Consider the following 16,055-nt stretch of genomic DNA (forward strand, 5'->3'; position numbering starts at 1 on the left):
CTAGAAATGCCCACTCTGGAAGGGGTTAGAATTTTATTTTCATGCAGTTCTGTGGAATTTTAGTGTGATGCTCTAAAAGCAACAGCCCATTAGCAGACAAGAATCACGAACAGACAATTCTTTAAATATAAAGGAAGCCCTTTATACTTTTCCAAATTCACCCAGATGTGAGGGGATCAGGATGACCAGGTGTCCTCTTTTTCCAGGACATGTCCTCTTTTTAAGACTTGTGTCCTGGAAAAGAACATAAATGTCTCCTTTTCCCTGAGGTAAGGACGGCCAGTTACTTTCCCCCTGCTAAATTAAAGAGGAGCAATAATAATAATAATAATAAATAACTTTATTTTTACCCTGCCTTTCTCCCCGAAGGGACTCAAGGCGGCTTACAACAGATTAAAAAACATAATTTAAAACAAATAAAAACATATTAACACATGTCATAAAAACAGCAGTCAGATAAAAAAAATAGGTAAAAAGAGCATAGGGCAGCAGCAAATCATAAAAGAATCAGGCCTGTAAAAAATATTAAAAGATGTTAAAAAGGCCGAGAACTCAGAAGGCTTGTTTAAACAGAAGGGTCTTCAGGCCTCACCGAAAGGTCTCAAGAGAGGGAGCCATTCTTAAATCAAGGGGAAGGGAGTTCCATAGCGTTGGTGCCACTACTGAGAAGGCCCTATTTCTTGCCGCCACCCCACGTACCTCCCTAGACGGCGGCACTTGTAAAAAGGCCTTCTCTGATGACCTAAGAGAACGAGCCGGATTGTATGGGAGTAGGCGATCTCTAAGATACCCTGGCCCAGAGCAGTATAGGGCTTTAAAGGTCAAAATCAGCACCTTGAATTGGGCCCTGAAACGAATGGGCAGCCAATGCAGCCGCTGGAGAAGACAGCAACCTCTTGAAAAAGTGCCTCTCACTCAGTTAGCAGGGTAATAAATAAAATAGTGTTTAAATTAACCACATGAAACCAATATATGAGTGTTTTTAGCTTTCATTTTGTCATGTCCTACATTTTTCTTGGATATCCTACATTTTGGGGGGCATTGTCCTCTTTTGCGGTTATGACATCTGGTCACCCTGGAGGGGAAGGGCCAGGATATGCACTTCCATAAGTGCACATGCCTTTTATCTCCTAGGACCTAGAGCAAAAAAGTGTCATCCAAGCTGGTCCAAGCTAGCATAGCATGTCGTGCGGAGTAAAAGTGACAGCCTTCCCATTGTGCAGATCCCATGATCTGCTGCTTTATGCTCTTTTTATCTGACTACTGTTTTTATGGTATCTGTTATTTTGTTTTTAATATGTTTTTTTATCTGTTCGTTAAATTATGTTTTTAATCTGTTTTTAACATGTTGTAAGCCGCCCTGGGTCTCTTTTAGGGAGAAGGGCGGGATATAAATAAAGTTGTTTATTATTATTATTATTATTATTATTATTATTAAAGGGCTTCCCTTATTTTGTTGTGCAAGGCCAGTCTGGGTGAAAAAGTATAGCCGAATTCAGTTGTCCAAATGAAAAGGTGACCTTTCTTTCTTTCTTTCTTTCTTTCTTTCTTTCTTTCTTTCTTTCTTTCTTTCTTTCTTTCTTTCTTTCTTTCTTCACAAAGAAACTGAGCCTATAGAACGGCCCTGGAATCATTTCTACAGTATCCAGAGCCTATAAGTTTATGTCAAAAAGAAAACTACGTTTCTGTGTAGCTATAGCAAAACTATCTAGAGGTGAAAAATTTGATTTCATTTTTAATGGGTCTCATTGGATTTACTGCCTCAAGTGCAGAAATGCTTGAGGAGTTTCTAGAAACAGAAGAGAGTTTCAGATTAACACATACTATATGTTGTAGTACAGGTGGAAGAACCATTTGAAATAGACATAAATCTTCATGAACCTAAAAAGAATGTAAGTCCCATCTCCAGTGGTTCCCTTCAGTGTGCTCAGAACTGGCCTTTGGACTGTTCCAACACTGGAATCAAAGCTAAAAGGTGTCCAAGGCCAAGAGACAGCATCTCAACATTGCCATTCTTAGTACTTTTATCACATTTTGAAATGGTTTATAAAAATGTAAAATGAGCCCAGGATTTTGGGAATCATGAATATTTTCTATCTTTAAAAAGTTTCTAACCCTTATGCTTGGCTGTGGCATTGTCAGGCTGCAGCTTAAGAAGTCCACTGATCAATCAACCAGAGTTTCTGTTTCTTTCTCCTATTACATTTTTAACCAGTCTTAGGATCTTTGCCCCTTCATCCTAACAACCACCAAGTGAGGTGTGTTAGGCTGAAAAAGAGATGATTCAGGTCTCACACAGAGCCAGAATTTAGCTCTGGTTTCATGCGACACCCACTTTGGCATGCTCTCCCCCCCTTTACACAATGAAGGAAGAAGAAATTATACACTGGGTCCCCAAAATTACAGACATCCAAGTTACAGATGGCTATATCAGCACTTTCATGAAGGTGCATCCGTCTGTTGTAGTGGGCTGGCCAGAGATGGCTTTTTCAATCTAAAATCTATATACATTCTTCCAGAAGGGAACCAAATGTTATATTTGCTAAAAACGGGAGGGGGGGGTACAATCATTACTGCACATTCTTCATCCCAGAAACCCTGACTACATCCTGAGATCATGTCTAACACCTAGTGAGACTGATCACAGTCTGCATAAATCCTCTCAACTCCATTTTAAGACTTTTATAAAATGCAGATTGGGGGGGGGGGAATTCACCACCCTCCTTAGTATAGCTAAGGCATCTGCTACTTGGGGTCAAAGAAGATTTTGTAGCCCCTCATGACAAAATCAAAATTAAGTAAGTAAGGCTGCAATTCTATCCACACTTTCCTGGTAGAAAGCCCTATTGACTATAATGGGACTTACTTCTGAGTAGACATGCGTAGGATTGGGCTCTAAGTAAGTAAATAAAAAGTGTGTGCCATCTTGGTTAGAGACAAATTCTACAAGTACCTTGTCCAGCACATGATCCTTGGGGGGGGGGGGCTCTGTTATGTGCATGGAACTTAGAACAGAGTAAGACACATGAAAGATGGGGCTGCTTGATTGGGAGCACAATGTCAGAAAGCTGAACAGGCAGCAGCCTTTTTGTTTTTTAGCAAGGCACTACTCTGTCCCCAATGCAGTTGACACACAAAGGGCTCCCTGCCATTGCCCCTCAAACCTGTCTTGCTTCACACATGTATCTCACCCCACAAGCAATCAGCCGCTAGAAAAGACACTATGCTGGGGTGAAGAGGGACAGTTATTCTCTCCGTTTAATATAAGAGGAGCACCACTTGAAAGAGTGCCTCTTTACCCAATTAGCAGGGGTGACTGTATTATGATACATAGAAATGAGAGTGTACTCATATTAACACCTTATTTGTGCCATACTGTATTGGCTCTCATTGAGCCAGTGACACTTCATTGGCTCTTGGAACAAATCAATCTCATTGGTCAGTTTTGAGATAAGAAAATTCACCATTTGTTTCATGAGGCAGTTGTGGTTTCTTATATATTTCAACGTTGTTTGTTTCATTCTGCATTAAATTACCTTTCTAATGATATATAACATGTTATTATTATTCATAATAACCAAGGTTTTCACAATTTTGGCCACTAGTGACAAGCTCAGCTTCTTGACTATGAAAAAGCACACACATACAGACCAGTAAGCCTCAGAAGGCTTTTGGAGCAATAACAAATGCCACGCAGGGCTTCACCTACCTGTGGATGACTCCGAAGGGCAGGCAGAGGCAGTGAGGTGGGGAGGCAGCAGAAGCAGCAGTGGTGGCATAGCTGGCATGGTGGTGGTGCCCCATGAGGCCCATGGGCATGGCGCCTGGAGCTTTTGCCCCCATATCCCCAGGCCCACCACTGAGAGATTTTAACCCATTTTTGCCCAGCCCACAGGTGAGATTTGGTCCCTGTTGCCTCTATGCAACGTTGGGCAGAAATGGCTTAATGTAAGAAAAAGATAATGAAACAATACAGTATTAGGTGTTCCATTAGTCTGAGGCTAAGAGGCAAAGAAGGAAGGCCCATAGCCAGGGAGACAGACCAGGGACAGACTGCACTTGCTCCCGGTGTGGAAGGGATTGTCACTCCCGGATTGGCCTTTTCAGCCACACTAGACGCTGTGCCAGAACCACCTTTCAGAGCGCGATACCATAGTCTTTCGAGACTGAAGGTTGCCAATACAATGTCCTCCTGAATCCTGGTAGGTCAGGTGAACAGTATTCTGAGAAAGTACAGTAGTCTTATCAGGTTAGCTATTACAGTACAGTGTTTGAAAAAAGAAAAAACCCTCTGTTCAGGGATCAAATATGACCCAAAGGTGCCTTTTTAAAATATGGAACTTTGATTTTAAAATCTTGCTGCAGAACCCACTGTTTCAATAAACATTTCTCTTCTCCATTAGCAGAACTGTGCTGTTGACATAAGGTCAATTTGCTCAGCAGAATGTTCAGCTCATTGTAGAAATTTAACCTCTTTCCATTTCTATTATATTGGCTGTTTCTACAAAAGGAAGTCCTACCAATGACAACTACTATTATCATTGGAGAGGGGGGTTCAGAAGCCCCCCACCCTGCCCCCACTTAATGCAGGGTGAAAAAAGAGCAAATGCAATCTCGGAATCTGTGACGAACAGACATTGTCAACACCTCTTTTGAGGGGTAGAAGGATGACACATCACCGGATTTTTAAAACGTTGCTTGTGACCACTGAAAAAACGAACAAATAAATTGTCTAACTACCTTGACATTTAAAAATGCAGCAGTAAGCAACTCATCACTCATTTCTAATGACCTGCTGAACTTCTGCCCAGTGACTAACCTCCACCATTTGAGCAGGCCAAAAATCATTCAGAAAATAGTCCCCACTACCATCTGTCAGCTGCCATTATCTGCAATCCCTCTCAGTCGGGCTCTATGCCAGACTGGCACCAAGATAGCTGTAACTGCTCATCTTATGCATGGAGTGTTCCTTCCTGGTCATAGACAATGAATTTGTCCATACCCTTTCATGAAATCATAGGGTGAAGGAAAATGTCTTCCTGATATAATCCTCAAGTGGGGCTGTACCACTTCAGTTTCGATATCAGTAGTCCCTTGTTTGTAAGGTTAGAACATAGGAACAGCCCCACTGGATCAGGCCATAGGCCCATCTAGTCCAGCTTCCTGTTTCTCACAGCGGCCCACTAAATGCCTCAGGGAGCACACCAGATAACAGAGATTTGCATCCTGGTGCCCTCCCTTGCATCTGGCATTCTGACATAGCCCATTTCTAAAATCAGGAGGTTGCACATACACATCATGGCTTGTAACCCACAATGGATTTTTCTTCCAGAAACTTGTCCAATCCCCTTTTAAAGGCATCCAGGCCAGATGCCGTCACCACATCCTGTGACAAGGAGTTCCACAGACTGACTACACACTGAGTAAAGAAATATTTTCTTTTGTCTGTCCTAACCCTCCCAACACTCAATTTTAGTGGATGTCCCCTGGTTCTGGTGTTATGTGAGAGTGTAAAGAGCATCTCTCTATCCACTTTATCATGCATAATTTTGTATGTCTCAATCATGTACCCCCTCAGGCGTCTCTTTTTTAGGTTGAAGAGGCCCAAACACCGTAGCCTTTCCTCATAAGGAAGGTGCCCCAGCCCAGTAATCATCTTAGTCGATCTCTTTTGCACCTTTTCCATTTCCACTATGTCTTTTTTGAGATGCGGCAACCAGAACTTGACACAATACTCCAGGTGTGGCCTTACCATCAATTTGTACAATGGCATTATAATATTAGCTGTTTTGTTCTCAATACCTTTTCTAATGATCCCAAGCATAGAATTGGCCTTCTTTAGTGCCGCGGCACATTGGGTCGACACTTTCATCGACCTGTCCACCACCACCCCAAGATCTCTCTCCTGATCTGTCACAGACAGCTCAGAACCCATTAGCCTATATGTGAAGTTTTGTTTTTTGCCCCAATGTGTATGACTTTACACTTACTTACATTGAAACGCATCTGCCATTTTGCTGCCCATTCTGCCAGTTTGGAGAGAGCCTTCTGGAGCTCCTCAGAATCACGTCTGATCTTCACCACTCAGAAAAGACTCCAGGTCATTTATGAAGAAAAGCACCGGTCCCAGGACAGATCCTTGGGGCACACCGCTTTTCACCTCCATTGTGAAAATTGCCCATTGACACCCACTCTCTGTTTCCTGGTCTTCAACCAGGTCTCAATCCAGGAGAGGACCTGCCCTCTAATTCCCTGACTGTGGAGTTTTTTCAGCAGCCTTTGGTGGACCATGTCGAACACCTGCTGAAAGTCCAGATATATAATGTCCACGGGTTCTCCCACATCCACATGCCTGTTGACCTTTTCAAAGAATTCTATTAGGTTCGTGAGGCAAGACTTACCTTTACAGAAGCCATGCTGATTCTCCCTCAGCAAGGCATGTTTCTAATCTAAGAGAATCTAAGAGATCCTATCTTTGATGAGGCATTCCACCATCTTACTGGGTATAGATGTTAGGCTGACTGGCCTATAGTTTCCCGGGTCCCTCCTCTTTCCCTTTTTAAAGATTGGTGTGATATTTGCTATCCTCCAGTCCTCTGGCACGTGCCCGTTTTGAGGGACAAGTTCCATATTTTAGTCAAGAGATCAGCAACTTCATTCTTTAATTCCTTAATAACTCTTAGGTTGATACCATCTGGGCCCAGTGACTTATTGATCTTTAATTTATCAATGAGGTCTGAAACATTTTCTCTTTCAACCTCTGTCTGACTTAATTCCTTGGTCAGGTTGGGATGTCAGCCAATATTTTGACCAAATATTGCTAATTAACTGATTTGTTTGCCTGTTATTTGATAATATTTGACTGTAGTCATATCTTCTATGAAGCCAAACATGCCCTTATGAACAGGTGAACTTAATGATGGGGAAACGTTCTCTGATCCCTGTAGTTCTGCGATTAGGTCCACTCTATTGCCTTTGTCATATAAACAGACACTCCCAGACACTAGCTGGTTGCACGGGCTACTGAAGATAGATTGCCTCTTCTTTGCATTAAGAGCCTCTCTGTTGTGTAAACAGACACTCAGCTTTAGGCTATGGGAGACGCGATTGCCTCATTAAGAGCATCTTTATTGTGCTTTGACCACCGTCATATATGCGGTCCATCATTAAGCGAACAGTTGTTAAGTAGCACACACCTGTAGTTGCATTATGATGTAATCCAACAACAAAGGCCAGGCAAGGACTTTTTGCTCCTCAGTTCCAGGGCCCATGAGAGGAGGTTGCAGGGGTAAATTGTACCCAGGCCCAGGGTCAAATAGGGGGCCCAGGGGCCAATAGATGGGATTTCCTGGGATCTTACATCCCAAAATTTCCTGGGATCTTACATTTTCCAATCTCACCAGGGCCCATAGGAGAGGGTACAGTGGTTATATTGTACCTGGGCACAATTTTATATATTGTAATCATAGAAATCATGATCCAATGGTTTTATGAAATTACTATGATCCAACGAAGAAGGGGCCCAAAAGAAACTTTGTACCCACTGGTAAAATTTCTCTCAGAGGCCCTGCTCATCCTTCTAGGGGTCTGGGTCTATGCAAGCACACACACTCTGAACCACAATCTCCACAGTTTTGAAAACTGTTGCTATGACAGGTTTTTGTTATTTAATTTCAAACAAAATGTTGAACTGTTTGACTATCATTGAATTTCAACATAAAAGCCAATAAAAGCTGTTTTATCCCTTGACTATCATTGACATGCATATTTGCTTAGCATTGTCAGCTTTAAATGATAATGGCTTTCAGTTAACTAACCTGGGTTTTTGTAATGGGTTCAAGTCTCTCTTTGTTCCAGTTCTAAATGCTTTCACTACCTGACCATTCTTCGACAATATTTGATCTTGTTTGCCAGTCAAATAGCCAACCTTACTTGCTTGACTAGATCAAGCTTCTCTCCTGCTCTCACATAAGTGGAGCAGGGAAACTCCAAACAAGACAGGGCTGAATTACAGGGTGGACCATAACATTCTGTTACATGCTGTGAGAATTGGTATGTTAACTAGTCTCCTGGATTATTTAGTTTAACAAAGAAATGACTGTTAAACATTCCTGATGGTTAGAGGTATTCGCAAACATTTTTAATTTTCTTTTTGCAGATTCCGTTTTCCCCAAGGAGGAAAAGTCCAGAAAGTGGTGTTATGCATTTTTATTCCAAGGGCGCAGTAAATTATAATCACTTTAAAAGCATACTAGGTAAGTGATATAGTGATATAGTGTCAGCAGATATCATTACCCTTTGATTATATAGTGTCATTACCCTTTGCACTCCCCAGTTCAACCCTTCCTTCCTTCATTTGTTGCAGATTTCCCAGTTTATTTTTTCTCAGATTTCAGGAGACGGGTTTTTTTTAAATACAAATTAGAAGTGCAGAAAGTGGTGTTATGTGTTTTGATTTCATTATCAGCAAAAACAAACAAAAAAAACCAAAACAAAAAAACCACACACATGCACTTCTACTGATTGCTAACAGCCCAGTCCTATCCACACTTACCTGGGAGTAAGCCCCATTGACTATAATGTGACTTACTTCCGAGGAGACATGCATAGGATTGGGCTGTGTCTTATTACAATACTTCCAAATTCTAACAGGCCAAGTAAGGAAGTGCTCGATACAGGAGGCCACTTTTGGTGGCATCCTTGCAGTGACCATAAAATATGCTCAGCATTCCCCACCCCGATGAGAAACTTGTGTCTTCCACCAAAATATACCATTTTAGAGAGATGGTTTGAATTCTTAGAGTTACTCAGTTGGTGTGGCAATAGGGCTACATGAATAACTACAGAGTGCGAGAAACAGGATAATTTTTTTCTTTTACAATTTTTAAAAATTAAAATAAAAGGAGAAGGTAGAGCAGTAAGCTAACAGCCCAATCCTATCCATGTCTACTCAGAAGTACTGTTATAGCCAATGGCTCTTACTCCCAGCCAAGTGTGTACAGAACTGCAGCCTAAGAAAGCTAGTTCAGACTTCCAGTCTTCCATGAAAAGATTTTTCTTTATTCCATATTTTCTACAAATGGTTAACTGTAAATCACAAATTACATCTAAAGTTTATGTCCATTATAAGTCTTTTTAACAAGCCACACATTTTTAGGACCATGGACACAACACTTGCAAAAAAACAACCAAAAAAAAACAACCCAGCTTCAGTTTTAAAATTGGTGCTGATGAACACATTTCAGTCTTGTCAGGACTCCTCCCACTATCTGGGAGCCCATAACACTGGGGATAGGACTACTTTGACCACAAAGTAGAGGGCTAACACTTGTCTTCTCATGTCCCTTATACGTACCCCACCATGACAAGCCTGGGATCCTCAATCCCACACATCTAGTTGGGACAAAGTACACTATACCAATAAACTAAGAAAACACCTTACCCCAAAGTGTGACAGATGCAAGCATCTCCTGTGGTTCTCCCTCTTTCTCCTCTACCTTTTTGATATGCTGCTGTACTATCAACAGAAGAAAAAGGAGTAGCCAGGCACTGGGCATGTGCAAGGGAAAAAATTGTTATTGATTATTGCTATTCCAGTCATTGCGTTTCATTTACCTTTCTCAATATGTTATTTTTAAAAGTGTTTTTTTAAGGGTTAGACTTCCTTTTAGCAGGAGCTCTAATGGCATAGATGCCTCTTTGTGTCAACCATTTTTATGACCCTTGTGTCCCAGGACACAGTGTTGAAATGGGAACTTTGGTTAAATGTACCTCACCCTATAGGTTTTCTGGGAAAGTTATCGTTTTACTCTCATTGGTAAATTTCTAGTTTGAACATACTTTATGTTCTGAAGCTAGTATACACCAGCTCTCAGGTTATATTTTGATTACATAACATAATTTTAGCAGCATTTGGTGGTCTACGATCTTTGTCAGGAGTAGAAGGTTGGTGTGTGGAAAAAGATTCTCAATTAGATTTAAGTCTAATTTGACTTAAATCCCCAAGACCTACAATTGAGCAAGATTTGGCCCAACCTGAATTTTCTGGAGGCAATGGGAGTTGTGCTCCCCTTGCCTTCAGAGGATCTTCTGAGGCCCATGGAGGCTGCACACAGCTTCCACAGGCCTAAGAAGGCCTTCTATGGCCTCTGGGAGGCCTTTAGAAGGTCACTTAGGTTTTTGGAAAAAATAGAAGTGATGCTTTAAGGCCTAGAAAGGCCTTTGGAGGGCTGGGGAGGGTCTCAAGACTCTCTGGAGGCAACCAGTCTGCTGTAAATTACACATCAAATGGTATATAACTTGACAGTATTATTCCTACAAACCACAATTTTAGCAATTTTGGTCACGAGTGGTGTCACCCCCATGCCATCTTATTAATACCCTATTGCTTTCATGCTGTCTCATAACATCTCAAACAATCAGACTCATTCATCATTTTGAGTTAAGGAAATTATACTTTTTGTTATATAAGATAGCTACATTTTTGTTTTCTGGTTTGTTGGCCATAACTTTTGATAGAATGGAGATATTTCACTACAGTTTTTTTATTGCATTCTGCTGTAAATTACACACTGAATGGTATATAACATGATTATTCCTACAAAATGCAATTTTAGCAATTTTGGTCACTAGTATTTTGCCTCTACTGCATATCAGCCTACACCCCCACACCTCTCTAGCGACGCCACTGATTAACTGTATTATGTTATATTGCAACAGTCATTGATGTTTGCTGATACCTATGTCTTTTTGAACTATTTATCTGTATCAGGGAAGATAGTAGTGGGACAATGGAAATGGACTCTCTGTGCTCTTACAGTAGCTGTACTGTGCTCTCTGTGCTCTTACAGTAGCCTGATACTAAAAAACTGATGGATCTTTGCCACCATACTGTTAGTCGACTGAAGACTTTCTGACTTTATCAACTTTTGAGTGAACGACCTACAGATAATAACTATGAATATTTGTGGGCATTTGGGAGGCTCTCCTAAACGTATACAGTACATGTTGCAGGTAAAATCTTCAATAGGATAGATTGCTTAATGCAGTCAGCTTTTGGTATCCATGGGGTTAGGTTCCTGGAAATGCCAGCAGTATTGAATCCACAGATAGGGAATCATTGATCCCATGGAATCAATGGGGTTAGGGGGAGGGGTAGCTTACCTGCCAGCAGCGAAAATCCTCAGAATCCAGCAGGGAATGGTGCCCACAACTGCCACAAAAACGTTTTAGATAGCTGTGGGAAGCTTCAAAATGCCAGCTGATAGCTATCTGCTGGCATTCTGAAGCTCCCATGGCCATTTTGAAGTTCTTCACTGCCTTGCTGAAGGTCTCTGATTGGCTTCCTGATGCCACAGTTCAGGATGACCAGGGATGGTGTGGAGACAGTGGATAGCCAAGAACAACCCACAATTACTGAAAGGAAGGTGGTAATCCTGCTCCTTAGATATGCAAATCCACAGGTAGAGAGAACTGACTATGTAATGTATTTCCTTTTTTTTCTTCTTTTTGAAAACAGATCTTAGTTTCTCTTTGGAACTGTTTTGTTCTTATTGTATTTGTTTTGTGTCTTTAAACGTTTTGTTTAATATACAGGGGCAACATGGGGAGAAGGTTCTGGTGGAGGGCTGGCAACCACTTTTTTCCCCCCTAACATGCCTCCAGGAACAATGCTATTAGCACCATGTCATTTCCAGGAAAATTCTAAATGGTGGGAATGTTGGCGGTGAGAGAATCATGACTGCAAAACTGACAGCAACAGGGGAAGGACACAGTGGTATATCCAGGGTGGCAATCGGAGCGAATGCCTCAGGTGCCAGGCTTGGGGCGACGGCATCATGACCTGCTCCCCCCACCATTTTTTTTGGAGTGATCTAGAACCACGCTGACAGTGGCTGCGCTTCCAAAGGTGGCTGTGCTGATCTGAGGGCTGCCTCTGGACTAAGATCAGCAGGGAACTGGGGCAACAGTGGCTGTGCTCCTGCAGCCACTGTCAGCGTGGTTCCTGACATGTCTGAGGGCCGCCCTCCTCTCCTCCCCTTTAAGAAGAGAAAAGGGTGGCCCTCAGAATGGACGGGTAGCTGGCTGGAAGCAGCGCTCGCCTCCTCCAATTTCTAGCTCCTATTGAGCCTTTCACTCCGCTGCTAAGCAGACTGAAAAGCTCCATCTGAGCAATTTAGTGCCTCTGGAAGCCATGCTCAGGAGGCAAGCACTGCTTCCAGGAGGCAGGTGGTGCTCACCTCCTAGGCACTGCTTCCAGTGGCACAAAACAGCTCAGATGGAGACTTTTGCGCAACTTAGCAGCAGTGCGAAAGGTTCCATCGGAGCCTGGGCTGCCTCCTTCCACCCCCTTTTTTTGAAGGGCGAAAGAAAGAGGCAGTGCAGAAGTAATAGCTGTGACAATGAAATCACTGCAATTACTTCCAGGTCGGCGGCAAATAAGGGAAAACCACTAGGACCACCACTGGGAAGACAATGAAGAATATAGGCTAGCTTCACAGCTGTTCACTCTCCAGTCCCGTCCCCCCCAAGCTAAAAGTTTTGTGCTGAGAATGTTGGGCTCAGCAGTAAGCTCAAGTGCCTTGAAACACAAGTGCAAGGTGGAATGGCTTCATTGGTCTTCCATAAAGAGTGCCCCTGCACATTAACTATAAAACTAATCTTGTGCTGTGCCATTTCTGTTAATCTTTGATTCTGTGGGTTCTATTATCACCAGAGACAAATGGGGTAAAAAATCTTTTGTGTTGCGGATATGACAAACCTTTAGAGAGTTTTACTTAGAAAAGAGATAATGAAGGTTCTCTAAGGGCGCAGTCCTAACCCCTTATGTCAGTGCTTTCCAGCACTGACATAAGGGCAATGCAGCTCAGAGGTAAGGGAACAAACATTCCTTTACTTTGAGGAGGTCTTCGAGAGTGACACACAACTGCAGGATGCAGCACATGTCCCACTGGCACTGGAAAGCACTGACATAAGGGGTTAAGATTGTGTCTTAAGGTGGTCTCTGATTCCCAGGGTTTAAATGTAGTCCTAGTTTTAATCTATTTGCATGGCTAGGCCAAACTTCGCAAAAATACTGAGCGGCGGTTCTGGGACGGCCACTGCTGTTTCCAGCATGAGAAATAAGGCTGATAGAGGTCTCCCATGCCCTGGGAAAGCCCCTGTAGCTGCTATGGGGCTACTCAGGTCTGCACCAGCAAAATTGCTGAGCAGCCGCGTGTTGGTGAATCAGGCCTGGGGGGGGGGTAAAATCCAGCAGGAACCTCTGCAGCTGTCCCTCTCCCTCTCGGACCCAGTCCACCCACCCCCACCCATTGCCATTCACCCCATTACACCCCATACCCTGTCCCCACCCCATTCTGCCTCCATGCCAGTTGATGCAGAACTTACCTTTCTTGGCACTTCTGCCTCTTCCACCAGCGCGAGGCCACTGTGCATCTGTGCATATCTTGGCGCTGAAATGAAGTCATTTCATTCCAAATAATAGTATTTACACTCTTGTTTATATAGAAGTCAAGCGCCTTCAATATTGTCATTTTTAGCTTAAGATCAAATATTTCCCACTCAAAATGTGTCAAGATAAGCAATACAGCATAATTTATGTTTACATCTTTGCTGTTTGCTTTTGATTGGCCACTGTTGGAAAAAGGGTGAGGACTGGATGCAGGATGAGGACTCTGATCTAACAGGAGAGTTCTTCTCAGGTTATTATAACCATCTTCTTCCAAATGAATCTGATCCAGTTACTAGGATCACTCACACAGGCCCCTCTTTGGTCCCACCTTGTCTTTTGGGGTCTTTTCAGTTGCATCACCCCAACTTTATTGGCATTAAGTTGAAGACTTTGTCCAGGCACTTAGACATTTTTTGGCTTCAGATGCTTTTAAGAATTTTTTGTGAACCACTCTGGAAGGCCTCTAGATCAGGGGTGCCCAAACACCAGCCTGGGGGCCACTTGTGGCCCGTGGGGATCCCAAATCCAGCCCTCGGAGATCCCCCAGTCTTCACTGAACCTCCGGCCCTCCGGAGACTTGCTGGAGCCTACACTGGCCTGACACGACCACTCTCAGTGCGAGGGTCGACTGTTTTACCTCTCACGTGAGCTGTGGGCCGAGGGCTCCCTCCACTGCTTGCTATTTCACGTCTGTGAAGCAGCAACAAAGGAAAGGCCAACCTTGCTTTGTGCAAGGTCTTTTATAGGACTTAAGCTATTGCCAGATCTTAATTCATTCATATAAGTTCCATCTCTAATATAGTCATTTATGTAAATTTATTCAAATTTAAAATGCACATGAATTCTTTTTTTCCCTGGCCCCCAACACAATGTCAGAGAGATGATGTGACCCTCCTGCCAAAAAGTTTGGACACCCCTGCTCTAGATCAAAGAATTGGACACTTCCTAAGTAAAAATGAGATTTAGAATCCAATCCTATGGGCCTCAGCACTGGTAGTATGCTCACACTGCCAGCATTGGGTGTCACAATGTGCCGTTCGTGGTGCACCATCCCCGACAGTGCCACCAGAAAGCACCAAAGAGGCCCCAGCCACCACAGGTGAAAAGTTGGGTGGGAGTCGGGTGGAACAGGGGGTGGGATCCACCAGATCCTACCCCTCCCCATGTAGGGCTTGGAAGCCCAACACAGGGTTTCTCAAGTCAGCATCAGCAATTTAGCTGTCACAGACTCAAGAAGCCTTGTTGCAGGGGCTGGGGCTTTACTCAAGGGAAGGGGACAAATGTTCCCTTCCTACAAGGGGACCACTGGCGGCTTCCCGGACCCCAAAAGATACAACGGCAGACATTTCTGTGCTGCTGTAACCTGTGGTGCCAGGAAGCATAGGACTGGGCTGTGAGGCTGCAATCCTACACACACTTTCCTGGAAGTAATCCCCTCTGAACAAAATGGGATCTGCTTCTGAGTAGACATGCACAGGATTGTTGAGATCTCTGGCATCCAAAGGGCCTACTTTAGGCAAGGCCTTGCCTAAAGAGTTTTTTTTTTGGGGGGGGGGAGGGGGTTGAACTGCAGATTTCTTCCTTCCCTGAAAGCCAAATCACAGCTTTTTAAAATCACCCATAGTTTCAAAAGTGATTTCTTGCTTGGGAGTTGCTTATTGAGAAATTTAAGCCCAAATTCCACTTGGGCACAAAAAACTAGCTGCACAGATATCTGGATGCCAGCTAGACTTTTTTTTGCATACTATATGCCATTAGTAAAGATCATCAGTCCTTTGGGTGAGATTCTCTGATAGCATGGACTGACAATTACTAGAGATAAGAAACTGCATCTTTTCCACAATCCTGCTCTTCTTCAAGGGTTAATAAGAATTTGGTTTCGACTTCACTGAACAGATTCAGTTGCCTTCAAGTTCATTTATACCTAAACACTGATTGATCATGTGTTCAGTCCATTGTAAAGTCCCAGGGCTTTACATCCAGGGATCCCTGGATGTAAGGGGATCTAGGGATGTAAAGAGGTGTACAGGGTATTTGATCCAGGGTTCTGAGTGCTTTAAGATTGCTTGGATCCCAGGCCATTTCATTATGACAATGGAAGAATATATCTGTGCATATAAAAGAACAAGTCCTTAGATCTACTTCTTCCACTGGAATGAATAAGGAAGCTGTAGTCAGCAGTGAACTTCTGAAAGTACATTTCAACACTTGCATTTAGGGCAATCTGCTGACTGGATCATCTGCCAGTTCTCCTGCACACAACCCATTGAAATGAATTAGAATTGTACAAGCGTAGCACTCATTAACTGCTTTGGATATTCATTGCTATACAGAGGAATTTCCCAGTAACTATGCCTTAAAACTTCCACAAGAAACAATGTTAAAGAATTGTTTTCCCAAATGCATCTGGTTGAAAATTTGTGTCATTAATTGACAAAGAAAAACAATGGACAGTGACAACTTTTTAAAAACGTAACAACTTTGACAATTTTTATTCCTACATTTCTAGATGTCCTTAATATACTACTGAAGAAAAACATAAAAATTTACCATACCAAATTATTATAAATAATACAGTTCCAAGATCATAATTTACAAATAG

This window comes from Tiliqua scincoides, chromosome 5, assembly GCF_035046505.1.
Source record: "Tiliqua scincoides isolate rTilSci1 chromosome 5, rTilSci1.hap2, whole genome shotgun sequence".
Taxonomy (NCBI): Eukaryota; Metazoa; Chordata; class Lepidosauria; order Squamata; family Scincidae; genus Tiliqua; species Tiliqua scincoides.